Consider the following 27,998-nt stretch of genomic DNA (forward strand, 5'->3'; position numbering starts at 1 on the left):
GAATGCCGTAATCTGTGCGAATGGCAGCATTGTCTATAAATAGAATTTTACTTTTGTAGAAAACAAGTCATTTTTCTTGTGTCTGCAGGTCGCCTGTTGTAAGTGTTTTTTCTATAAAAGTGAAACGGTCGGACGCAATCGATGGCCACAGTAAAGAGTCGCTGGGAGTCTCCGGTCGGTCATGGTAGGCACTTTTTCTGTGCAGAAATTCCAGCCGTGGTTTGACAACAGTGCCACGCCCAGCAGCGGGAAGAGGGCGGAGCCAGCGACTGTCGCGCAGCATCTACAGAGTCATGAAGTTGACGAACTCCGGGAGTTTGCGGCGGTTGCTCTGAGGTAGGAATGTGCTGCTCAGCTCCAGAACGTTGTTGCGGTTTTCTCCAGACCTGAAAGACCTAAAGAGGAAGGGGAGAAGTCAGATGATATTTTAAAATATTACCATTATTTTTAATATTAGATATACATGTTCTATGTACATGAACTAATGTAAAGCACTTGCTTAAAATCGTGGGTGTTTTCTGCAATGCGATAACGCGCATAATGCTTCCCAATGTGCAATCGCAGTGCACTGGTAGCATTGTGCGATTTTCTGCGGTGGGGGAAAAGCCCGACACTGTTGCTTTGTCTGCAATGGGGAAATAGCAAGCGTTGTGCGATACAGTCAGCTGTTCTCAGCTGGCTGCCGGCCAAGAATGCGGATTCAGCCGTGAGAAAATGCTGCCATTTTCCTGCGGCCTCAAGTGTGACCATTCCCTTAGTTTTCCATGTAACTCCAAGCCTGGGACCCACTTGCAGCGTTTTTGTTTTGAAAACCACACTCTCATTCACTTGAATGAGAGTCGTGGCACAGTTGGCGGAAAGGATTTTTTGAAAACAAAAACGCTGCAAGTGGGTGCCAGGCCTTAGGCTTTGCTTATAGTGGTGTGATGCAAAAGCTGCATTGTAGCGTGGAATGTCACCCTTCAAAGCAACACCTATGAGACATTCAAAGTGCAAAAGATACTATTGGGTAAGGTCCTTTATATCGTGAAGGATCAAAACACAGTCCTTTTTAAGGGCAGTCCACCTTTCCCACCATGACTAATGTATTGCTTTAGAGAAGGACTCATATAGTTAATGCAATCTCAAGATCACCGGAAATTCCTTATAAAAAAAGCTTTATTGACACATATACAAAACGGGTTCCAACGCTTCAGTGTCTTCTTCGCAGTTGGGAAGGTTTTGTGTACGCCTGGTATGTTCAGGCGCCCCCAGTATATTATTATTTGATTCCTATTTGGTTTTCCTCGTCTGATTGAGCCATACAGAGCTGGGTATCTTGGCCTGATGAAGGGCATATTTATTGTTATAAAAGCCCGAAACGAACGTGTGTCGTTGCCTTGAATAATACAAATACCCATAAAGCTACAATCATTTTCCAAGTCAAATTAGATATCGTTCCTATTTTTGGCTCTATGAGGACCCACTGTTTGATATTCAAGAACTGTATTTTTATACATTTTCTATTTTTGGATATACCTGTTTTGTATATGTGTCAATAAAGCTTTTTTATAAGGAATTTCCGGTGATCTTGAGATTGCATCAATTATAGGAGTCCTTCTCTAAAGCAATACATTAGACATTCAAAGTGCGTCAGACTTTTCCATTGCGTTGCATTCCTACTTTTACAGGGAAAGAAACGCAACACTCGCTGTCCACCGAGCAGAACGCTTGTTCATCTTTCTAATATGTGAACATCTGAACTTCAAAGTTGAAAAACTCAAAGCTAACCCATTGTTCTATCCAATGGAAAAATGATTCTTGATGAAGGTAAAGGATGCATTGTTGCTGTATACTCTGAAGACCACTTGTGTGTTATATTTTACTTTGAAATGTTATCAGATCTGATTGCTGTAAATATTGTAATCACATCTATACTTAAGATTCTTAATTACAGTATGAAAATACATTAATACACAGTATACAGACTGGAACCATTGTCTTCATTTCATAGAGGAATAATATCAATTAAATTATCCGTTTAGGTCTTCTGTGGGTACCATGAGGATTACCTCGCCGCCTCTGGGAGAGTTGGGATGTGTACAGTTAGGATGAATAATGAGATGCAAATTTCTCCTTGCATTCAATTTTCATGTAAACTATATGCAGCTTGACATTAAACCAGTCAGAATAATTTCCTGTCAATTTGTATTGGTCCAAGTTCAAGCTGCATAACATGTACATGAAATTTGAATGCAAGGAGAAATTCTCATTGATCATCCCCTAGACTGCAGTGTTCCCTAACCGTGTCCTCAAGGCCCACCAACAGTGCATGTTTTGTGGAAAGCCACAGAGGTAGTTAATCAGCTCTGCTGAGACACTAATTACCTCACCTGTGCATGTTTGTGGTTTCCTGCAGTGCATTGCAGGAGTCTGACAGCCACAATCATGACTCATTAAGGCAAATGCATTGTGGGACTTGTAGTTCCTTAACAGCTGGTGAGCCAAGTTTGCAGATCACTGCTCTAGAGCAGGGCTTTTCAACCCTGTCCTCAAGTACCACTGCGGCCTAGAGCGGTTCGGTTGCGTTTTTAGGAACACTTGCGGCTGAGGAAACGCTTGGGTAATGTATTTCAATGGGCTGGTGCACACCAGAGCGGGTCGGTTTTAGCTGAAACGCAAACTCCCGGACTGCAGCATTTTTGGGATTTCGGAGGCGTTTCTGCCTCCAATGTTAACTATAGGAAAAACGCTTGATAAAACGCCAGATCAGAGCGGTTTTCCAGGCGTTTTAGATGTTCAGTACAGCTTTACTGTAACAATATCTGTAATCTGCTACACAAAAATGCTACACAAAACCGCAAAGCGCTTCATAATAAGAAAAACGCTAGCATTTTGCGAATCTGCTAGCGGTTTTTGGTGTGCACTAGGCCTACCAATGCATGTTTTGCAGAAAACCACACACACATTCACAGGTGAGGTAATTAGTGTCTCAGCAGAGCTGATTAACTGCCTCTGAGGATTTCCATAAAACATGCACTGTTGGTGGTACTTGGGGACAGGGTTGAAAAGCCCGGCTCTGTGACTGATTCAGCAGGATGCTATGTAGCCCTCTTTGGGACAATACAATCCCTCTAGGTATGCATAATTAATCTATACGCACCCCCAGAATCCCCCCTAACCCCCCTTAGAGATATCCTGAAATTACTAGACGAATACCCTAACACCTCAGTTATCTGGGCAGGTGACTTTAACATAGCCATAAACTCTACACTAGATAGATCACATGCCACACCATCCTCAAAACAGAAGCAACAATCTACACTACTAAATAAACTCCTAACCTCAGCTCACCTCATAGACACATGGAGAGAATACAATCCCCTTGCGCGAGGTTATACCTTTTACTCCCCCTCTCACCACACCTACTCCAGAATAGACATGATACTTTTGTCAACCCCTCTAATACCTAACTTAACCTTCTCGAGACATGTCATTAGCGCATGGTCGGATCACGATATTGTTTGGACAGCCTGCGCCTCTCTTACCACCCCCTTAACTCGCCCCCCATGGAGATTGAACGAAAGCCTACTGGCGGATGGTGAAATAGTACTTGATCTAGAAGAGCGTCTCAGTGAATATTTCATAATTAATGATACCACTGATATCAGACCAGATATACTATGGCTAGCTCACAAACCCACAATAAGAGGACAGATAATCAAAATAGCCTCTCAAAGTAAAAAAATCTATAACTGAAAAACAACGTACTCTAGAACACAAACTAACTCAACTACGCTTAGCTCATGCACTCCAACGCTCTAGATATCTCCAGAATCAAATAGAGACCACTCAATCGCAAATAAATATCATACTATCAAACCGCACTAAGAAAGCGATTCGTTGGACGAGATCAAAAATATACGCTCAATACAATAAGCCAAGCACATGGCTTGCCAGAAAATTACGCCAGACCCAATCCCTTAATAAAGTTCACCAAATTAGAACTAAATCAGGAGCAGTCACCTCTGACCCATTAAAAATACACAAAGAATTTGCAGAATACTACCAATCCCTATATGCGGCTAAGGAAAATAATGACCCATTAACCCACCCCTCTGAATTTTTAAATGACCTAAGAACCCCATACCTCCACCCGGAAAAAGCTCTAGCTCTAAATTTGCCAATTTCAGAACTGGAAGTCCAAATAGCTATTAAACACCTGAAACAAGGTAAGGCTCCTGGGCCAGATGGCTTCTCGGCCATATACTATAAAAAATGTAAGAAAATTCTAACCCCCTATCTTGTCAAACTATTCAATGCTACCCTGGACGGCAAACCGCTTGCCCCCGAATTTTTACAATCCACTATTGCAGTGATCCCTAAGCCGAAAAGGGACCCTCTGGATATTAAAAATTACAGGCCTATCTCATTACTCAACCTAGACTATAAGCTATTCACATCAATTCTAGTCTCGAGATTAAATAGAGTGTTGGGCCCACTAATCCACAGAGACCAAGTGGGGTTCATCCCACAACGACAGGCCTCTGACAATGTCAGAAAGGTCGTGGACCTTCTCCATGTCGCTGCCTCCAATAAGCTTCCTTTGGCTCTGGTCTCGCTCGACATGGAGAAGACCTTTGACACAATCGACTGGCCATATATGCTACAGGCTCTCCAAAAAGCGGGTATAGGAGGCTCCTTCCTTCAGGCCATTCAAACCCTGTACTCCACCCCCTCAGCCCAACTAAAGCTCCCCTCCAACATACCAACCACAATTCCCATTCAAAGAGGGACGCGACAAGGCTGTCCCCTATCGCCTGCCATCTTCGCTCTGACTATAGAACCGCTGGCAGCCAAGATACGAGCCACAACCGACATCCAAGGTATATAAGTTGCTGGAACGGAATATAAAGCCAATCTGTTCACAGACGACCTGCTTCTTACTTTGACATCTCCTCATACATCCTTGCCTAACTTAATTGACCTAATGAAAAGATTTGGCAAGGTCTCTGGCCTCTCCCTTAACATTACCAAATCTGAAGTGCTTTTTGCCAATTTAACCAAAACACAGGCTACTGCTATTACTTCCTCCCTAGGCCTCTCACTCCAAAACAAATATATTACCTACCTTGGAGTTAAAATTTCTACCAACCCCAAAGAACTTTTCAACCTAAATTATAAACCAATGCTGGCCTCACTAAAGCAAGATCTACTAAAGTGGAATTCGCCCACCTTATCCTGGACTGGCAGAATCCAGGCGATCAGAATGACCCCGCTCCCCCGTCTACTTTACCTGTTCAGAACACTACCAGTCCTAGTTACCAAAACCTCCCTCAAAGATTTGCAACTCTCCATTTTCAAGTTTATAACAAACAATAAACGAGCTAGGATAAACCAAAAAATAATGTATACGAACAGAGACAGAGGTGGAATGGGAGTACCAGATCTATTTAGTTACTATCAAGCCTCGCAGATAGCACAAATAGCCCAGATACACGCTGATCTCAACCCTCCCCTATGGGCTGAAATAGAAAATGGCCTACTACAACCAGTCACATTTCCTGCTCTCCAATGGTCGCCACGCATATCCCCAACCAGATACCAAAAAATCTCCCCACTAACAGCACACTCTTTAACGATCTGGAATAGACTTAAACTCCAAAAAGGATTGCAGTCAGAGATCCCCCTCCAGATGCCTCTGATAGGCAACCCTAACTTCCCTCCTGGTCTAGAGCAAGGGGCATTCAAATGGTGGACAGAAAAAGGGTATGTTGCTGTCAAAAACTTCTTAGTAAACGACAAATCACCCACTTGGGAGCAATTTAAAAACACTACCTCTTTCCCACCCTCTGAATACTTCCACGCTATACAAATCTTCCACTTTATAAAATCAACATGCCCCAACAACACAATATTCCCCCCCAGGACCACCTATGAAGCCTGGTGTGCTCTACACCCTTTAGAAGGAGGCCTTATTTCATATATCTACTCCCAGCTCTCACAACCAGTAGAACTCACAAAAACCCGTACAATGCTACAATGGGAGAGAGATTTAGGTATCACGCTAACCCTTAAACGCTGGTCCAAATGCTGCTTAACCCTCACAAAAGGCAGCAACTATTTCTCTCATATTGAGACCAACTACAAAATATTACACAGAACCTATATAACCCCCACCAAAATGCATGCAATCTCACAGACTAACACCCATCTATGTTTCAGAGGGTGTGGCTTGCCTGGGACTATTGACCATATATGGTGGTTCTGCCCCATTGTAAAAAGATACTGGGACCAAGTTACTTCTATCCTAAGCACAGCCCTAGAAAGATCTCTCTCACCAGATCCCCTACTCCTATTATTGGGAGACAAACCCCCTGGTTGGAGTTTCCCCCAACATAGGCTCTCTCAGCATATAGCCAAGGCCGCAAGAATGCACATAGCACGCCAATGGAGGCAACCAACACTGTCAATGGACCTTACAGATCATATTATTAGCGATATCCTAATTTCAGAACGGACCTTAGCTATAATCAATGACAATACAGATGCCTTTACCAGAACCTGGCAGCCCTGGCTTTCTTGCTCCCACACGTTGGGTCTTCGATCCTGTGCCCTTTCTTTCTGAGTATCACTCTGCAACACCGCAGAAAAACCTGTATATACCCCTAAATACAATTGTAAACCAAACGACTGTCTGTAACCAACCAACTGTGTTTATCTGCGTACCAATATCAATGCTTCGACCAAAATGTACCACTACTTTTCTATCCTGTTTATGTAATGTAATGCCCTATGTTAAGGGCTTTTTGAACTGCGATTTTGCAATCATTTATATATTTCAATAAAAACTTTTGAAACTAAAAGCCCTGCTCTAGAGCATGTACAGCTGTACCGATATCTCACTAAAAGATCTGTGGTGCCAGATCATCTCATGCGAGCACACAGCTCCTCTCTTGATCCTACCTACTGTCCCAGCAAGCCCCAAGGTGTCCTCATCCTTCCTCTATAGTATCCCAGGGTGTCTGTAAAGAGTTGTCGCTATAACAATAGTACATAGATCTTAGACCAGGCAAAGCTGTAGATCAGTGTTTCTCAAACCTGTCCTCATGACTCCCCCACGGTGCATGTTTTACAGGCAACCTCACCTATGCACAGGTGGGGTGATCAGTGTCTCCGCTAGGTGGGTTCCATGTAGCTGAGACACTAATTATGCCACCTGTGCATAGGTGAGGTTGCCTGTAAAACATGCACCATTGGAGAGTCACAGAGAATGATCAACCTCTATCCTTCCTGGTGACACTAGAGGCTCATACACACATCAGACTATAGTCTTTGGAAAATGAAAGATCACAGACCAATCTTACCACCCTTCATGTAGTATGAGAGTCATACTCTACACAGTCTTTTCTATGGAGCTGAACTCCCCATCAGATGGAAATATTTGCAAGATGCTGCACACAAAGATGCTGCACACATTCAAAAGATCATTATCTGCAAAAGATCTGTTTCTGCAAAAGATCCATTCCCGCAAAATGCATTCATAGTCTATGATATCTGCAGATCTCAATACACGCCTTGTTTAACAGACATTCATCTGCAGATCAGATCCACCAGGATGGATCTTCAGATCTGCAGATGATTGTCTGTTAAAGGGACTCCGAGCAGTGCAGAAACTATGGAAAGATGCACATCATTTTAAAGCTCTCTTTCTCCTCTTTCCAATGATATATAAACCGCCACCCTACGCCTTTTAGTTTTCGCTATTTTCGCGATTGAAATTGCCGCGGCCGCAATTTCGATCGCGAAAATAGAGAAAACTAAAAGGCGTAGGGCAACGATTTAGGTATCGTCAGAAAGAGGAGAAAGAGAGCTTTAAAATGATATCCATCTTTCCATAGTTATATTGTATTACACAGGGCGACTTTTTGTCAAAGTCAGCAGCTGCATTCAGCAGAATGGAGCTGCTGACACTGGGGAAAGTGTCGTCCTGTGTAATACAATATAACTATGGCTTGATGGATATCATTTTAAAGCTCTCTTTCTCCTCTTTCTGGCGACACCTAAATCGTTGCCCTACACCTTTTAGTTTTCTCTATTTTCGCGATCGAATTCGCGGCCGCGGCAATTTAAATCGCGAAAATAGCGAAAACTAAAAGACGTAGGGTGGTGTTTTATATATTATTGGAAAGAGGAAAAAGAGAGCTTTAAAATGATATGCATCTTTCCATAGTTTCTGCACTGCTCGGAGTCCCTTTAAACAACATGTGCATGAGGATCTGCAGATATCATAGACTATGAATGCATTTTGCAGGAACGGATCTTTTGCAGATACTGATCTTTTGAATGTGTACAGCATCTTTCTGTTCAGCATCTTGCAAAGATTTCTATCTGATGGGGAGTTCATCTCAATAGAATAGACTGTGTAGGTATGGCTCTCATACTACATGGAAGGGGGTAAAATTGGTCTGTGATCTTTCATTTTCTAGAGACTACGGTCTGATGTGTGTATGCACCTTAAGGGCTAGTTCACAGTGCAGTTGCAGAATAATTCTGCATGTTAATTAATTGCCCATACAATTCTATGTGCCTGTTCACGTCTCTGCGCTGTAACAGATCTTGTTATCCTAACTGGCTGCATGCAGGCCTTGTATTTAAGTTTATGTCCAGTCCCCATTGCAGTTCAGTCATAACAGGTGCATTATGCAACTGACCACTGTGAATGCAAAAGGTTTGTACGCACCATCTCTGTGGCAGACAAGACACCCGGGTACACGACTAAACTAAGGATATGAAAACTACTTTTCCACCACCGTAGTACCCCAATACTCATTATACAGGTGGTAAAATGACATGTAAATCTGTTCTGCAGCTTCCATATCCATGTTTTTCTCTACAAGTGGACAATAAACCCCACTGAAAACATCTAAAGATGAAGTGATGGTGAACAGAAGCTTCAATGGCTTCTACTGAAGACACCAATAAAAAACAAACCTAAGCAACAAGTATTTTTTGATGCTTTGACAAACAGATGTATTTGCCTTGTTGTCAATGTGGCGATAGGTACAACACCAGCAACAAATGAGGGGTAAGTGAGAAATGCTGAGAACAACAAAGAAGCAATGGTCTATCACAAACATACAAGTGGCCAAAAGTCAAACAGAAACAGAGATTATCATCAACACCAAAAGTGTTAGGGCTCGTTTCCACTATAGCGAATCCGCATGCGGGCTCTGCATGCAGATTCGCATAGTCAATGTAAGTGGATGGGGCTGTTTCCACTTGTGCGGCGGCGGGAGCGTTTTTTGGTGCGGCAGAAATCTGCACGGCAGAGCCGTCAGATTTCGCGTGCGGGAGGAATACGGGCGAATCGCCGCTAATGCATTTAATAGGGAAATCGCATGCGGCTTTGTCATGCGGATTTCCCTGCGATTTCGCATGGTTTGCTATGGAGCTTTACTCAGGCAGTGACATGGTTAAATTCGCCTGGCTCCTTGCCATGCGAAATCGCGGCTAAATCCGCATGCGGAAACGCAGCCGCATGCGATTTCTTCTGCGGTGGAATCCAGGCGATTCCGCACCGCAACAGTGGAAACGAGCCCTAACTGAAGCATTTCTAGAGATGAAGAAGCATCTCCAGTGAGGAATCAGGATTTTTAATAAAGATCTGCTGTTAAAGGACAACTGAAGTGAGAAGTATATGGAGGCTACCATATGTATTTCCTTTTAAGCAATACCAGCTGCCTGGCTATCCTGCTGATCCTCTGCCTCTAATACTAGAACAAGCATGCAGCAGATCAGGTGTTTGACATTATTGTCAGATCTGACAAGATTGGCTGCAGTAGTGTCTGAATAACAACACCAGAAAAAATAGCATGCAGCTAAATAGACCAGCAGGACTGCCAGGCAACTGGTGTTGTTTAAAAGGAAATAAATAGGTGCTGCGCAGCAGTACAATGCACTTGCGTACTGCTGCATGCATTCTGCCCGCAAGCGCAGAGCTTAGCTATTCACTGTTAAAAATGGGATCAGCAGCGGGTAGCAGCGCAGGTGGCAGGCAATCACACCCGTTGCGTTCCGATCACACGGCCATCTGCGCTACATAGATGTGAACGAGGCCTAACATTGATGTGCTGATAAAAAGCGGACAAAAGCACACTAACCGGAAATGAGGCCTTAACCTTTATAAAAAAAAAAAAATAAAGAAGCTGCTGTCCTCGGGCAACACACTTCAAAGGAAGCAGGGGAACCAAAGAAGGGGCTGCTACTGGAACAGGATGAGCTCGCTGGAAGCTTTCTTTATTTATGAAGTATTATTTTGATTTGAAGTGCTGGAATATAGTTTTTCTGGGAATGATTACTAATCTGACTGCTGACTCTAAAATCTCTGCATGTAAAACCCCCATCATCCAGCACCAACAGGGATTAGCTGATGCCAGATAAGTAGTTTCCGGTTCCTTGACAGTCATGGTCCTGCTACGGCTCCAGTAATCCGGTGACTTCGGCTGAAGGTGCGCACCCACGCGCCATCAAGCCGGTTGCCGTAAGAGACCTGCGCATGCGCAGTTCACTAAAGACTGAACCATGCATGTGCAGGACTTACGGTGACCAGCGTGATGAGGAATACGGTGCACACATTCAGCTGAAGTCGCCGGATTACCAGGACCATGGAAGGGACCAAGAAAACGCCAGGGGACCTTGCGGGCTATGGGGGGTTGGAGGAAGCCCCAGGTACGTCCGGATTTCATTTTTTCCTTACTGCTCAGGGTCCCTTTAATGTAACGGAGGTCTATTACTGTATAAAGAAGTATAAAAGTCATTTATGCATCCTGCAAGGCCAGGATATGTTTCTGGTTAACCGAGTTATGGATAATGGGGGTTTTACTGTACCTTGCAACTAAACTTAGATACCATAGATTTTTCCTCATTTTGGCCTGGTGCACACCAAAAACCGCTAGCAGATCCGCAAAATCCTAGCAGATTTTGAAACGCTTTTTCTTCTTTTTCTGTAGCGTTTCAGCTAGCGTTTTGCGGTTTTGTGAAGCGTTTTTGGTGTAGTAGATTTCATATATTGTTACAGTAAAGCTGTTACTGAACAGCTACTGTAACAAAAAACGCCTGGCAAACCGCTCTGAAGTGCCGTTCTTCAGAGCGGTTTGCGTTTTTCCTATACTTAACATTGAGGCAGAAACGCCTCCGCAATCAAAAATCTGCAGCAGCCCGGGAGTATGCGTTTCTGCAAAACGCCTCCCGCTCTGGTGTGCACCAGCCCATTGAAATACATTACCCTAGCGGATCCGCACCCGCAAGCGGATCGCAAACCGCAGCCGAACCGCTCTGGTGTGCACTAGGCCATACTGTCCCACTGACATTCGGAACACCATTGTGTCCATGCACAGAGCATGGGAGACCGTAATAAAAATTAGACGGAGGTTATAACATTTATAGCTGTCTTTGCCTCTGCTGCATAGACTGTCCCTGTTACACTTGTAAGCATCAGGCATGATATCTGCCAACAGGGACACAGACAGTAATAACTTTCCTATAGAGCTTCAAACCCTTCCCTCATTCAAAACTACTATGTAACCTTTTTCAAAAGCTAAAGGATGAGTGTGCACATATGTACTAAACCATCCCCAGATGAAGTCTCTACAAATAACATAATAATGCAATACTGAACTTCCCCAGTTACCTACAGTTTACTAGAACCTCCACTGCAGCCTGTACACTGCACACTAGTGGTAATATCTGTGTACCTTACCAGATTCTCCATGCCTCTTCCAGCAATCCCCACTACTGCCCAACACTTTGGGCTCTATTCTCAATGACTTCCCGCATGCGTTAAAGTACATGCAGGAAGTTTGCGACCAAAACATCGGCAAGTTCACATTCACAAAGGTTTCCGCATGTTTTCTCTGAATGCGGAAAAAGTGCGGGATTCATGCGGAAAAATTTCCGCAAAAGTCGGTATTTTCTGGAAAAAAAAAAAAAATTCCCAAAACAGGCGCATCATTTCGTCATTATTTATCAATTTTTTTTTTTTTATCACCTACAAGTAGTAGGTGATATATTCCGCATCCCATTGACTTTAATGAAGTCTGGAGGCTTATGGGCTGTGCTTTCTGGACTTTAACATTTTTTTTTTAAAACACTTTTTCATGCGACCTTTTTACCGCATGTTTTCCGCACGTTTAATGGCTGTTTACGCATCTTTTTACCGCATGCGGAAAACATGCGGAAAATATTAGTGAATGTGGAAAAAATGCGGAGTTTACCGCTGGCGGAAATTTTTCGGTAAAATTTTGTGGTATTTTTTCATCTTTGTGAATAGAGCCCAATGTAAAAGCTGTACTCACATCTGAGATCTGTAGTTCTGCCTTATCAGTGCTTCCTGCACATCACTTCCTGTTCTTGTCTGTGTGCAGGAAGCAGGAGGGGCAATGGCCGGGAAAAAGCAATCATATCTGATCTACTAGTCATGTAACAACCCATACACAGCGGATGGGTATATAACACAAAGTCAGAGTAGCCGCAGGGTTCTCGCATCTTCTCTGTGGAGGAATCAGTAATATATTTTAATTGGAATTATGAGCAAGGAATAATCTGAGGCTGCTTTATCACAATATCAAAAGCAGACTCGCCATTCCAGCTGTAGGCTTGTTGTCATGGAGAAAGTTGTGCATGTTATACAATGCTGACAGAGGGGAATCCTAGAACCATTCTGATTATGAGCCACAGCTGATCAAGCTTTTCCACCCCGTTACACATGATTTCACCTGCATTATTGGACAATGTGGAATCTGTATTTTGGCCTAGTACACACCAGAGCGGTTCGGTCGCGTTTTCAGATCCGATTGCGGATGTGGTAATGCTAGGGTAATGTATTTCAATGGGGGTGGTGCACACCAGAGCGGGAGGCGTTTTGCAGAAACGCATACTCCCGGGCTGCTACAGATTTTGGATTGCGGAGGCGTTTCTGCCTCATTGTAAAGTATAGGAAAAACGCAAACCGCTCTGAAAAATGCTACATCAGAGCGGTTTGCCAGGCGGTTTTTGTTACAGAAGCTGTTCAGTAACAGCTTTACTGTAACAATATCTGTAATCTGCTGTAGGGTTGTCGCGATATACCGGTATCGTGATATATCGCGGTTTCAATGTGCATGGTTATCATTTTGTCAAAATACCGGTTTTTCCGCTTCCGCATTTGCCGCCTGTCGCCGCCCGTCACCACTCAGCGAGTCGGCTCTCAGGCGCCGGATATGACGCGCGTCCAGTGAGGACGCGGCTGCTGGAATGCAGAGACTTCCTCCCAGGCTCCCACCAGCGGCGCCCTATGCAGAGCACTTCTCCTGAGTAGTCCTGTGCTGGCGTCATCAATGACGCTCGTTCCCGCCCAGCGTCTCTGCAATCTAAGTGAATGAAGCACTTAGGACTGAGGACTGCTGCTGCTGACAAGTGAGTATTTGTCCCCTGACTCCCTTCTCACTCCCTCTGGCTCTCCAACTAATTCTAGCTACACGTATCCCTATGCTACAGCCACCTACCACTAGCTACACCTATCCCTGGCTACCTATGCTGCGGCCACCTACCACTGGCTACACCTATCCCTGGCTACCTATGCTGCGGCCACCTACCACTGGCTACACCTATCCCTGGCTACCTACCACTGGCTACACCTATCCCTGGCTACCTATGCTGCGCTACCTACCACTGGCTACACTATCCCTGGCTACCTATGCTGCGCCACTTACCACTGGCTACACCTATCCCTGGCTGCCTATGCTGCGCCACCTACCACTGGCTACACCTATCTCTGGCTACCTATGCTGCGCCACCTACCACTGGCTACACCTAATCCCTGGCTACCTATGCTGCGCTACCTACCACTGGCTACACTATCCCTGGCTACCTGTGCTGCGCCACCTACCACTGGCTACACCTATCCCTGGCTACCTATGCTGCGCCACCTACCACTGGCTACACCTATCTCTGGCTACCTGTGCTGCGCCACCTACCACTGGCTACACCTATCTCTGGCTACCTGTGCTGCGCCACCTACCACTGGCTACACCTATCTCTGGCTACCTATGCTGCGGCCACCTACCACTGGCTACACCTAATCCCTGGCTACCTATGCTGCGCTACCTACCACTGGCTACACCTATCCCTGGCTACCTATGCTGCGCCACCTACCACTGGCTACACCTAATCCCTGGCTACCTAATGCTGCGCCACCTACCACTGGCTACACCTATCTCTGGCTACCTGTGCTGCGCCACCTACCACTGGCTACACCTATCCCTGGCTACCTATGCTGCGCCACCTACCACTGGCTACACCTATCCCTGGCTACCTATGCTGCGCCACCTACCACTGGCTACACCTAATCCCTGGCTACCTATGCTGCGCCACCTACCACTGGCTACACCTATCTCTGGCTACCTATGCTGCGCCACCTACCACTGGCTACACCTATCCCTGGCTACCTATGCTGCGCCACCTACCACTGGCTACACCTATCCCTGGCTACCTATGTTGCGCTACCTACCACTGGCTACACCTATCCCTGGCTACCTATGCTGCGCCACCTACCACTGGCTACACCTAATCCCTGGCTACCTATGCTGCGCTACCTACCACTGGCTACACCTATCCCTGGCTACCTATGCTGCGCCACCTACCACTGGCTACACCTATCTCTGGCTACCTATTCTGCGCCACCTACCACTGGCTACACCTAATCCCTGGCTACCTATGCTGCGCTACCTACCACTGGCTACACCTATCCCTGGCTACCTATGCTGCGCCACCTACCACTGGCTATACCTAATCCCTGGCTACCTATGCTGCGCCACCTACCACTGGCTACACCTAATCCCTGGCTACCTATGCTGCGCCACCTACCACTGGCTACACCTATCTCTGGCTACCTGTGCTGCGCCACCTACCACTGGCTACACCTAATCCCTGGCTACCTAATGCTGCGCCACCTACCACTGGCTACACCTATCCCTGGCTACCTAATGCTGCGCCACCTACCACTGGCTACACCTAATCCCTGGCTGCCTATGCTGCGCCACCTACCACTGGCTACACCCATCCCTGGCTACCTATGCTGAGCCACCTACCACTGGCTACACCTATTTCTGGCTACCGATGCTGCGCTACCTACCACTGGCTACACCTATCCCTGGCTACCTATGCTGCGCCACCTACCACTGGCTACACCTAATCCCTGACTACCTATGCTGCGCTACCTACCACTGGCTATACCTAATCCCTGGCTACCTATGCTGCGCCACCTACCACTGGCTACACCTATCCCTGGCTACCTGTGCTGCGCCACCTACCACTGGCTACACCTAATCCCTGGCTACCTGTGCTGCGCCACCTACCACTGGCTACACCTAATCCCTGACTACCTATGCTGCGCTACCTACCACTGGCTATACCTAATCCCTGGCTACCTATGCTGCGCCACCTACCACTGGCTACACCTATCCCTGGCTACCTATGCTGCGCCACCTACCACTGGCTACACCTAATCCCTGGCTACCTATGTTGCGCTACCTACCACTGGCTACACCTATCCCTGGCTACCTGTGCTGCGCCACCTACCACTGGCTACACCTAATCCCTGGCTACCTATGCTGCGCCACCTACCACTGGCTACACCTAATCCCTGGCTACCTATGCTGCACCACCTACCACTGGCTACACCTAATCCCTGGCTACCTATGCTGCGCCACCTACCACTGGCTACACCTATCTCTGGCTACCTGTGCTGCGCCACCTACCACTGGCTACACCTAATCCCTGGCTACCTAATGCTGCGCCACCTACCACTGGCTACACCTATCCCTGGCTACCTAATGCTGCGCCACCTACCACTGGCTACACCTAATCCCTGGCTGCCTATGCTGCGCCACCTACCACTGGCTACACCCATCCCTGGCTACCTATGCTGAGCCACCTACCACTGGCTACACCTATTTCTGGCTACCGATGCTGCGCTACCTACCACTGGCTACACCTATCCCTGGCTACCTATGCTGCGCCACCTACCACTGGCTACACCTAATCCCTGACTACCTATGCTGCGCTACCTACCACTGGCTATACCTAATCCCTGGCTACCTATGCTGCGCCACCTACCACTGGCTACACCTATCCCTGGCTACCTATGCTGCGCCACCTACCACTGGCTACACCTAATCCCTGGCTACCTATGTTGCGCTACCTACCACTGGCTACACCTATCCCTGGCTACCTGTGCTGCGCCACCTACCACTGGCTACACCTAATCCCTGGCTACCTATGTTGCGCTACCTACCACTGGCTACACCTATCCCTGGCTACCTGTGCTGCGCTACCTACCACTGGCTACACCTATCCCTGGATACCTATGCTGCGCCACCTACCACTGGCTACACCTATCCCTGGATACCTATGCTGCGGCCACCTACCATTAGCTACACCTATCCCTGGCTACCTACTACACTGCGGCCACCTACCACTGGCTACCTGTGCTGCGGCCACCTACCACTGGCTACCTATGCTGTGGCCACCTACCACTGGCTACACCTATCCCTGGCTACCTATGCTGTGGCCACCTACCACTGGCTACACCTATCCCTGGATACCTATGCTGCAGCCACCTATTACTGGCGGGTGGGGGCACATTATTTAATGTAAGGGGGTGGGGCCCAGGTCCAAATAATTGTTTAATACCTAATACCATCATACCGTGGTATTTTTTTTGACGGTTATCATACCGTGGAATTTCATACTGTTGCAACCCTAATCTGCTATACCAAAAACCGCAGCACAAAACCGCACAAAAACATAAGAAAAAACGCTAGCGTTTTGCGGATCTGCGTGCGGTTTTTGGTGTGCACCAGGCCTTTGTGTGCATTTCTATCTTTGCAACACTAGTAGAAAAAATTTTACACTCACCCCCAGATCCACAAAGGTCTTCACGGCATTTTTTACAAGACACAAGGTGGCGCTCTCAGCTAGGAGGAAAAGAGAGAATAGAATAAATAAAATATGTGTCAAGATGGGTTACAGACACAAAGCCAGCATGAAATGCTAGGGACACACTTCCTATCAGATCGAGAGGTCGCACCGATTATACCAGACTTATCCGATCTGCTCCAGATCAATTACAGGATCTATTTTATGTAGTAATGATCTGAAAAATCATTCCCGTTATCAATGGTGAGTAGTTTGGACATGTACACCACATAATGTAGCTCCCCTTCAGATTACCTGTCGCTCTAACAGGAAATTGTATTGTGTGCACCCAGCATTACACACAGGAGTCTAGTCCTGGGAAAAGAGGTGAGTGGACTCACCTGGAAAACCCACGCGTAGCGCCCAAAAACGGGCGTGGTTAAGCATGATGTGGGCGTGGTCATGGGTGGGGCCAAATATACATGACCTTAGCAGTGATGTAAAAGGTCTGCCGGGGAAGTTTGAGCTCTGCCGTAGTGTATACCACAAAATAGATGTAATCTGACAGCATTTCACCAAAAAGACACAATCTGGTAGAAGTTCCTCCAAAATACAGATAATATGGCAGTGGTTCCCCCAAAATAGACAATGTGGCAGCAGCAGTTCCCCCAACATACACATAATTTGGAAGCAGTTCCCCAAAATATGCGAAACCTGGCAGCGGATCACCCAAAATGCACGTAACACCCAAAATACATATAATCTGGCAGCAGTGGTCCCCCAAACATACACAATCTGGCAACATTTCCCCAAAATACGCTGAATCTGGCAGCAGCTGTTCCCCTAACATACACATAATCTGGCAGATGTTCCCCAAAATACACGTAATCTGGCAGCTGTTCCCCAAAATACACGTAATCTGGCAGCAGCCATTCCCCTAACATACACATAATCTGGCAGCTGTTTCCCAAAATACATAACAGCGGTTCCACAAAAATGCAGATAATCTGACAGCAGTTCCCCCCAAAATAGGTACCCCTGCATAGGTAGCCAGGTCTATAGGTGTCCCCAGTATAAGTAGCCATGAGTATAGTAGTCCCCAGTATATGTAGCCAGAGGTATATGTGCCCAGTATATGTAGCCAGGGGTATATGTCCCCAGTATATGTAGGCAGGTGTATATGTTCTCAGTATATGTAGCCAGGGGTATATGTCCCCAGTATATGTAGCCAGGGGGTATATGCCCCCAGTATATGTAGCCAGGGGGTATATGCCCCCAGTATATGTAGCCAGGGGGTATATGCCCCCAGTATATGTAGCCAGGGGGTATATGTCCCCAGTATATGTAGCCAGGGGGTATATGTCCCCAGTATATGTAGCCAGGGGGTATATGTCCCCAGTATATGTAGCCAGGGGGTATATGTCCCCAGTATATGTAGCCAGGGGTATATGTGCCCAGTATATGTAGCCAGGGGTATATGTGCCCAGTATATGTAGCCAGGGGTATATGTGCCCAGTATATGTAGCCAGGGGTATATGTGCCCAGTATATGTAGCCAGGGGTATATGTGCCCAGTATACAGTGGGTTGCAAAAGTATTCGGCCCCCTTGAAGTTTTCCACATTTTGACACATTACTGCCACAAACATGCATCAATTTTATTGGAATTCCACATGAAAGACCAATACAAAGTGGTGTATATGTGAGAAGTGGATCGAAAATCAAACATCATTCCAAACATTTTTTACAAATAACTGCAAAGTGGGGGGTATGCGTAATTATTCGGGCCCCTGAGTCAATACTTTGTAGAACCACCTTTTGTTGCAATTACAGCTGCCAGTCTTTTAGGGTATGTCTCTACAAGCTTTGCACATCTAGAGACTGAAATCCTTGCCCATTCTTCTTTGCAAAACAGCTCCAGCTCAGTCAGATTAGATGGACAGCGTTTGTGAACAGCAGTTTTCAGATCTTGCCACAGATTCTCGTTTGGATTTAGATCTGGCCTTTGACTGGGCCATTCTAACACATAGCTATGTTTTCTTTTAAACCATTCCATTGTTGCTCTGGCTTTGTTTAGGGTCGTTGTCCTGCTGGAAGGTGAACCTCCGCCCCAGTCTCAAGTCTTTTGCAGACTCCAAGAGGTTTTCTTCCAAGATTGCCCTGTATTTGGCTCCATCCATCTTCCCATGAACTCTGACCAGCTTCCCTGTCCCTGCTGAAGAGAAGCACCCCCAGAGCATGACCGGGCCACAGCAACTCCAACACAGCAGGTCTTGCAAGGTGTTCCTGGTATCCACTGGTCGATGCCTATAAAAAGTGGTCCAAGGAAAGACAGCTGGTCAACGGATAACATGCCATGGCTGCCCAGGGCTTGACAAGGTTTGTGGGGAAATGAAGCTAGCCCCTGTGGCCTTATCCCACCACTGCAGCACGGACTGCTGGAAAACGTATAACTGGTCATGAGCCAACAGTATCCTGACATTGCAGCTTGCTGAATATGGGGCTGCCTATGAGGAAGATCCCAGTAGACCACTGAAAGCACCTACCATGGGCACATGAGTCAGAACTGGACCATAGAGCAATGGAAGATGGTGACTTGGTCTTTGGTTTTGAAATTCCAACAGAACATCTGTGGGATATGCTGGGAAAACAAGATCCATCCATGCAGACCCCACCTCACACCTTTACAAGCTAGGATATGCAGCTAATTTTAACTTTTTGCCGACTGCTCCACGTCAATTGGCGTGAACGCAGCGGCAGCCCCAGGACCGCTCAACGCCAATTGGCATGAAGTCCTGGGGGCGGAAATTGCAGGGGATCACATGCGCCGATGAGATCGCCGCTAGGAGACTGCTAGATGGCAAAACCACCATTTACATGTTGCAGCGCTGCGATGTACGGCAGCGCTGTCCCCCTATGAGGCTCAGGAGCGATCCGCTGTCATAGGCTGAAGCTTATAACAGCCAATCGCTGCCACGGGCTGGCGGGGGGAGGGTGGGGGGGGGTAAAAAAAATAGGAAAATTTATAAAAAAAAAAATGTATAAACAAATAAAAAAAAAATAAACATGCTGGCAGCGATCAGAGCCCACCAACAGAAATCTTTGTTAGTGGGCAGAAAAGGCGGGGGCAGGTGAAAATCACTTGTGAGCTGAGTTGTCCGGCCCTGCAGCAAGGCCTTAAAGCTGCAGTGGCCTAATTTGTAAAAATTAGCCTGGTCACTAGGGGGGTGTAAGCCTACAGTCCTTAAGTGGTTTAACACACTTAAAGCGGACCTGCACTCAGAACTTCCTCTCTGCTCTAAAAGATAATCAACAACATAATAACCTTTAAAGAAAAACAATTCTTTATAACAGCTTACGGAGGTCCTACAATAAATCTGCAGTGTGTCTACTTCATGCTTTTAAGGAAGCGGAGAAAGGGTTAACATCCCGTGTTTACATATTAGCGGTGTCTGTGGAGATTGACAAATTCCTGGGCTGACACAGCTGAGAGATGAAATTACACTTGTGATCACTTGAATGAGGGGAAATTAGGCGGGCTCTTTTCTCTAATAACACTCAGGGTGCATTCTTCTCTGTTTTCCTTCTGCCCTGCGTAAGAGTGCAGTTCCACTTTAAGTATATTGACACTTTAAAGTGAGGAAGAGGAAAGTCTCTGAATCCTATAGAGGCTTCCCGGATCCTCTTGGCTCCAGCCGCAGCTCGCCGGGACCCTCCTTAACATTTGGGCTGCCCTCCTCTTCTAGCTTGAGTGTGGCCGTACTGCAACAATAGGCGCAGTACACCCCCGCTTATGCCTGAAGAGGTGCGCAGGCCTGAAGTTCCTACCATAAAGCCCTCTTCCGAGAGCCTGCATTTGGCAACAGGGGACTGGAGGATGCAATGGGAAGCCTCTACAGCAGGAGTGTCCAAACTTTTGAGGCCTAGGGCCATATCGCTGTTCTTGAGAGTGCTAGGGGGCCAAACTAGCAAAATTAAACTCATTTTTGCTGATTGCTGCTACGTACACCCCTGCATGCGGCACCGCAGCTACAGCCTGTGGGCCACATGGAATTAACAACTGCAAAGAGCTTTGGGAGACACCAGAAATGGCTCGGCGGGCCATATGTGGACCCCGGGTCAGAATTTGCAAATGATTGCTCTATAGGATCCAGAGGATTCACCCTTCTTAGGTAAGTATGCGCTATTGCTTCGGGTACACTTTAAGGTCACGTTGTGCTTTTCATGAAAGCTGGAGGAGCAATTAATACAAGTATTAAGCTGTTACAATATAAAAGAACTGCTGTGATTTTTATCACTCAACCAAGTGACGGCTGATTGGATCCTGGCCTTTTGTCTGTTTGAATCTCACTATTCACACAGATAATAGCGGCTTCAGGCCTGATCTACCCTCTCTGGCATTAAAAACATCCTCTTCTTAGCCAGAGTGGAGTGCTTGGTTTAAGGACGTGTTTAACCACTTGACCACTGCGGGGTGTTTTCCCTTTAGGGCCAGAGAAATTTTCACCTTTCAGCGCTCCTCCCTTTCTTTCACCAATAACTTAGGGTGCATACACACATCAGACTATAGTCTTTGGAAAATGAAAGATCACAGACCAATCTTACCCCCTTCCATGTAGTATGAGAGCCATACTCTACACAGTCTTTTCTATGGAGCTGAACTCCACATCAGAAAAAATCTTTGCAAGATGCTGCACACAAAGATGCTGTACAGACACAAAAGATCAGTATCTGCAAAAGATCTGTTCCTGCCAAAAATCCATTCCTGCAAATTGCAATGATAGTCTATAAGATCTGCAGATCATCATACACACATGATTTAACTGACATTCATCTGCAGATCAGATCCACCAGGATGGATTTTCAGATCTGTGGATGATTGCTTGATCTGCAGATGAATGTCAGTTAAATCATGTGTGTATGATGATCTGCAGATCTCATAGACTATCATTGCAATTTGCAGGAATGGATTTTTGGTAGGAACAGATCTTTTGTGTCTGTACAGCATCTGTGTGTGCAGCATCTTGCAAAGATTTCTGTCTGATGGGGAGTTCAGCCCCATAGAATAGACTGTGTAGAGTATGGCTCTCATACTACATGAAGGGTGGTAAGATTGGTCTGTGATCTTTCAGTTTCCAAAGACTATAGTCTGATGTGTGTATGCACCCTTAATCACTACTTATCACAACAAATCATCTACATCTTGAGTGGTACATTATGCTAAGAATTATTTTATTCTAAATGCATTTTAATGGGAATAATAAAAAAAAAAGTGGAAAATAAATATTTCAGTTTTCGGCCATTCTAGTCATAAAATAAAACGTTCTACTGTAGATAAAAGCCACACATTTTATTTGCCCATTTGTCACGGTTATTGCAACATTTAAAATATTTCCCTATTTCCATTTGCCGGGCTGTCCTGCTGGTCATCTGCCTCTAATATTTTTAGTCATAGACCCTGAACAAGCATGCAGATCAGGTCTTTCTGACTGGATTATCCACATGCTTGTTGCAGGTGTGTGATTCAGACACTACTGCAGCAAAAGGGATCAGCAGGACTGCCAGGCAACTAGTATTGTTTAACTACCTAACAACCACATCACGCCAATGGGCGTGACCGTGGCGACAGCCCCAGGACCGCCTAACGCCATTTCCTGGGGCCGGCTACTGCAGGAGATCGCGCGCGTGGATGCGGGTGCATCTCCGCTTGGAAGGCAGAGCTCCGCCCAGCCTTCAGTCCTCGAGCAGCGCTGCAGTGGGGACAGCCGTGTGAAACGACTGTCCCTCTGTGGGACACAGGAGCGATGGGCAGTTATAGGCTGAAGCCTATCACAGCCAATCGCTGTGATAGGCTGGCCGGGGGAGGGAGGGAAGTTTGGAAAAATTAAAGAAAAATACACCTTTTTATTAAAAATAAATATTTGTCAAAAAAAAATAAACATCTGAGGGGCGATCAGACCCCACCAACAGAGCTCTGTTGGTGGGGAGAAAAAGGGGGTGGGCGGAATCACTTGTGTGCTGTGTTGTGTGGCCTTGAAGCGAGCACTTAAAGCTGCAGTGGCCCTTTTAGTAAGAAATGGCCTGGTCTTTAGGGGGGTTTAGCACTGTGGTCCTCAAGTGGTTAAAGTGGACCTGAACTCTTGAACAGGACAGAAATAAAACAGAGAAATGCACCCTGTATGTATTTAGAGAGGCAAGCTTGTCTAATTCCCCCTCATCTGTGTCTAATCACAACTGTAATTTGATCTCTCCCCTGGGTCAGCTGACTGTCACTGCAGATAAGGTCATTTGAAAGCACAGAATGTTAAGGGCCCGTTTCCACTATAGCGTTACGAAATCGCCGGCGAATCACCGCAGGCAAATCGCATGCGGGTGCGATTCCGCATGCGTTTTTTGCCGTGATTTCGCATGCGATTTCGCATAGGTAAGGCTGTATGCGATTTTTACCATGTCACTGCCTGTGTGAATTAACATGGGTACCTATGCGAAATCGCATGCGAAATCGCGGCAAAAAACGCATGGGGAAAACGCATGCGATTTCCCTATTAAATACATTGTGTGCGATTCGCCTGCATTCCACACGCAGGCGAATTTTGAGGCCCCTACCCTGCAGATTTTTTCTGCACAGAAAAACGTGCGGGGAAACGCACAAGTGGAAACAGTCCCATCCACTTGTACTGACTGTGCGAATCCGCATGCGTTGCCCGCATGCGGATTCGCGATAGTGGAAACGGGCCCTAACAATATTTCCGCTTCCATGAAAGCAGGAAGTAGAAACACTGAAGATTTATTGTAGAATTTGTATCAGCTGTGACAAAGAAACACAAGGGGGAACGAGGAGCCCAAATATTGATAAAACAAATTTGTTGTCATTTGTAAGTGCTGAGTGGATCTGTCAAAAAAAAAAAAAAAATCTGTCGGGCCCTTTTCCACCAGCGCGTTTGCGCTGGCTGAATCGCACAAACTCAAACCGCTAGCGATTTTACAATCACTACGGTTTGCTTTTTAACATAGGAATCGCGGTAGGTCATTTCCACTACCGCGATTTGTTTTTGCCGGGAACGCGAACACGCGGCGGAGCGATATTTGCCGCGATTTTGCTATGCAGTGCATAGCATAGCAAAATCGCGGCCGCGAACGTCGGGGAATCGCCGGTAATTGCGATTCAGCAATCGCTAGCGTTCAGCGTGAACGCTAGCGATTGCTAGTGGAAAAGGGCCCTTATCAGTCTGCCGACAGACTGTACACACGTCCTGCTGTCGGCAGAACGTCCGCCCAGCGGGAAGGTCTGACGGACTCGTGTTACAATAGTACGTGTGTACACACCTCAAAGAGACTCTGAAGTCTCAAAAAAATACACGTATTTTTATTTAATAAATATGTTTAATATTTTAGCCCTAACTAAATCCCCCCGAACACCCCGGGGGGCAATCCGGGAAGCGCTTCCATGTGAGGCAGGGCTATGAGCTGCAGCTCTGCCTCACACGCGTCTGTCAGCGGCGGATCGCTGCCTTTCCCCCTCCCCTCTCAGCCTTCCTTCACTGAGGGGCGGGGGAGAGGCGGAGATCAGCCGCTGACAGACGCGTGTGAGGCAGAGCTGCAGCTCATACCCCTGCCTCACACGGAAGCTAATGCTGGCAATCCACGGCCAAGAAATTTGTGGATTTTGCAGGGGAGAGGGAGGGCGCGTTAGGGGGGATTTAGATAGTTTAAAGCGGCGGGGATGAGGCGGTTTAGTTAGGGCTAAGGTATTCATCATAATTCTTAAATAAAAATACATTTTTTTAGAGACTTCAGAGTCTCTTTAAGGGGCCAGTGAGTGTCTCCTCTTAACCAAATAGCCGTGATTATGCTTCTATGCATACTCACGGCGTCTGATAAGGGTGCCTGTAAAGCTGACCTGAACTCAGTCAGAACTTCCTCTATGCTCTAAACGATGTACAACAGCATAACTTTTAAAGAAAAACATTTCTTTGTTACAGCTGATACACATCCTGCAATAAATCTGTTTCTACTTCCTGCTTTCATGGAAGCAGACCTGTAATTATCCTGTGCTTTCAAATGATCTTATCTGCCGTGGCAGTCAGGTGACACAGGGGATAGATCAAATTATTACTTGTGATTAGACACAAATGATGGGTAATAAGTCAGGCTAAACTCTCTAAATACATACAGGGTGCATCCTATATAATAAACCCTAACCGTCCTTGCGTCATCCTCCTCCTGTCCGTGTTTTCTGGCTACTGCGCATGTGTAGCCGGCAGGAGCAGAAGGACAGGGGGGCGGGCGGCTTATTCAGGAAGAGTCTAGCGCCCGTCTGTAAACAGGCCTTAGGCCTAGTTTCTATATGTTTTTCTTCCGTCAAGTGCAAGAGTTCAGGTCCACTTTAAAGGGAACATGACAGTGGTGGGGGAAAAAAAGTCATACATACCTGGAGCCTTCTCCAGTCCCTTGGCTCCTTTGCCATCCTCCTGGCCTGCCTCAATCTGCCGCTATGGCCTTTGCACATGCGCGGCTCGGCCACGTTCCCGCTCCCCATCGTGCTCCCGTCACCAGGAGCATACAGTGCCTGCGCAGTACTACAGTACAGGTGCAGAACGCTCCTGGAGTTAGGAGTGCGATGGCGGTGAATGCAAAGCTGAACTTCAGAGGACCCTAGCAGCAGATCGAGGTGTCCCGGGAGGACAGTGAGGAAGCCTCAGGTATGTATGAATCTTTCCCCCTCCCCAGTATCAGGTACACTTTAAACATGTTTTCCGCATGCAAAAAATAACTGACAGCAGAGTGCAGCACTGTGTGTGTTTTTGCTATCAATTACATTAGCAGCTATAAAAAAAAAAAGTGCACGTTATTCCACATGCAAGCACACATGGAGTTTTATACATACCTGGGGCTTCCTCCAGCCTCCTCCATGCAGATCGCTTTTTTTTTTTTTAGCTCACAACTGTCCTTTTAAAGAGAATCTGAAGTCTACTAAAAACAAGGTTTTTACTATAAAAACCTCTTTAACCTAATTGCCCTTCCTAAAACGCTGCATCCCCGCGGCTGAAAACGCCATAAATCAGCCCAAATTACCTTAGGGACATCGCGGGGCTCCCTCCGCATAGAGGAAGAGCTTTCAGCTGCAGCTCTGCCTCCATGCGCGTCCATCAGCGCGCATCGCCACCTCGGCGGAGATATGCGCGGATTGACGCGCATGGAGGCAGGGCTGCAGCTGAAAGCTCTGCTTCCTTAGGGCAGCAACATCCACGACCTAGAAAGTCATGGATTTTGCCATAAGGGATTATGGGTGATTTATGGCGTTTTCAGGCGCGCACAAGCTTGTGCTGACTTATGCAATAAAATTAAAAACTGCGTTGTGATGATGGTGTGCTGACCTAAATTCATTTGCACCTATTGACATTTGGGTGACATGGCTTAGCACCCAGGTTCAGCACCCAACACTCGGGCAAGGTGTGCCACTCCAGAAATGTTTGTGCACCATTCCAGTGCTGGGTCCCTCTTTGGTCCAATGTTTCTCCACTGTGCAACCATGGCCGTGAGTGAGTATGTCTGTACTGGGCATGTGCAAAAAAGGATCGATCATGCATGCCGAGTAGAACTGATGCTGAGAATACATGGTTAGATAGTTGCGCCGGATTGAGCCGCTGGCTCGATCCCGGCGCATCCCTGCTTGTCCCCTCCGGCGCCTGGATTGATCCCCGCTCGTCCCCTCGGGCGCTCCTTCCGCTCGTTTTCTGCCCATTGTCACATGCCCAGTACAAATGTGCTCACCCACGGCCGCCCTAACCCTCCTGCTATACGTTTGATAGTGAATGTAAGCTGATTCGACGGGTAGGTTATTTCGTCGGTACACCGCCCTTGTGCACTGAACAAGCCAGAAGGGGACCCAGGTCACCACATACTCGGGCTGTAAAGCAGCAGAAGGTATTCCCAGCAGGCACATCTGCTCCTCCAGGCAGCGTGATATCTCCTCTCTTATCTGCACAGGAGAGGCTGCACTGAAGAGCCCTCTCCACTGTCCAGTGAAGGGGTTACTATGCTATCCCGGTGGTAGAGAGGGGAGAGAGCATAAACTGTGCAGGGAAATGTCGCCCTGCGGCCTCCGTCCAGCCGCTGCAGGCTTCCATCAGCTCAGCAAACTCTCTCCTGTGCATGCCAGTCACTCACATCACATCCTCATGTTACACACACTTGTCGTTCACTTCTCTCTGGCTGCTTGCAGGAGAGATTGTCTCATGTGGGGGCGGGGCCAAGACGGAGGGAAAAAGAAACTGGCGACATCATTGGCCAAGGGGGGGCGAAGGCTGAGGCTAGGCTGCGCTGATTGGTTTAGCAGAGCTGAGGGACGGGACTCTTGTCTGCAGGCTCAGCAGGAAACACATATTTATGGACATTGCAGCGATTAATACTGAAATCCCGGACACAAAAAAGTAACACTATTTATAGAATGTTTGTTAATTAACATGGTTGGCAATGTGTTGTGGGCGGGGTTTGGTGCTTACATCATCATCATCTAGCTCAGCCTGCAGCTATCCTTATGGGCTGAGGCTGAGCCTGTCACACGAAACCACATAGCCCCCTGGCCAATCACTGGCAGGGGGCGTGGATTTGATGTGAAAAGGTGGGAGGTTTGAGTAGTACTTCTGTAGTGTGCATGGGGATCAGCTGATATAGTCTGGCGTGTAGTGCTCACAGCCTGCCTGTCATCCTATGCCTCCTCCAACAGCAGAAGCCAGCCTCATGCCTCCTCCAGCAGCAGCAGCAGCAGCAGAAGCCAGCCTCATGCCTCCTCCAGCAGCAGCAGCAGCAGAAGCCAGCCTCATGCCTCCTCCAGCAGCAGCAGCAGCAGAAGCCAGCCTCATGCCTCCTGCAGCAGCAGCAGCAGCAGAAGCCAGCCTCATGCCTCCTGCAGCAGCAGCAGCCAGCCTCATGCCTCCTGCAGCAGCAGAAGCCAGCCTCATGCCTCCTCCAGCAGCAGCAGAAGCCAGCCTCATGCCTCCTCCAGCAGCAGCAGCAGCAGAAGCCAGCCTCATGCCTCCTCCAGCAGCAGCAGAAGCCAGCC

General features: G+C 47.1%; 1 long non-coding RNA gene across 2 annotated transcripts; it reads right to left on the reverse strand.

Moving 5' to 3' along the window:
- Positions 1-27,178, reverse strand: LOC137525404 (uncharacterized). 2 transcript variants are annotated; one of them, XR_011022917.1, is made up of 3 exons: positions 27,104-27,178; positions 16,936-16,994; positions 1-395 (listed from the first exon to the last, which is right to left on the reverse strand). It is a non-coding gene; the product is annotated as an uncharacterized lncRNA (long non-coding RNA). The 2 variants fall into 2 exon arrangements; XR_011022916.1 differs by lacking the exon at positions 27,104-27,178 and adding an exon at positions 26,839-26,987.
- Positions 27,179-27,998: the final 820 nt, after the last annotated feature.

Source organism: Hyperolius riggenbachi, chromosome 7, assembly GCF_040937935.1.
Source record: "Hyperolius riggenbachi isolate aHypRig1 chromosome 7, aHypRig1.pri, whole genome shotgun sequence".
Lineage (NCBI taxonomy): Eukaryota > Metazoa > Chordata > Amphibia > Anura > Hyperoliidae > Hyperolius > Hyperolius riggenbachi.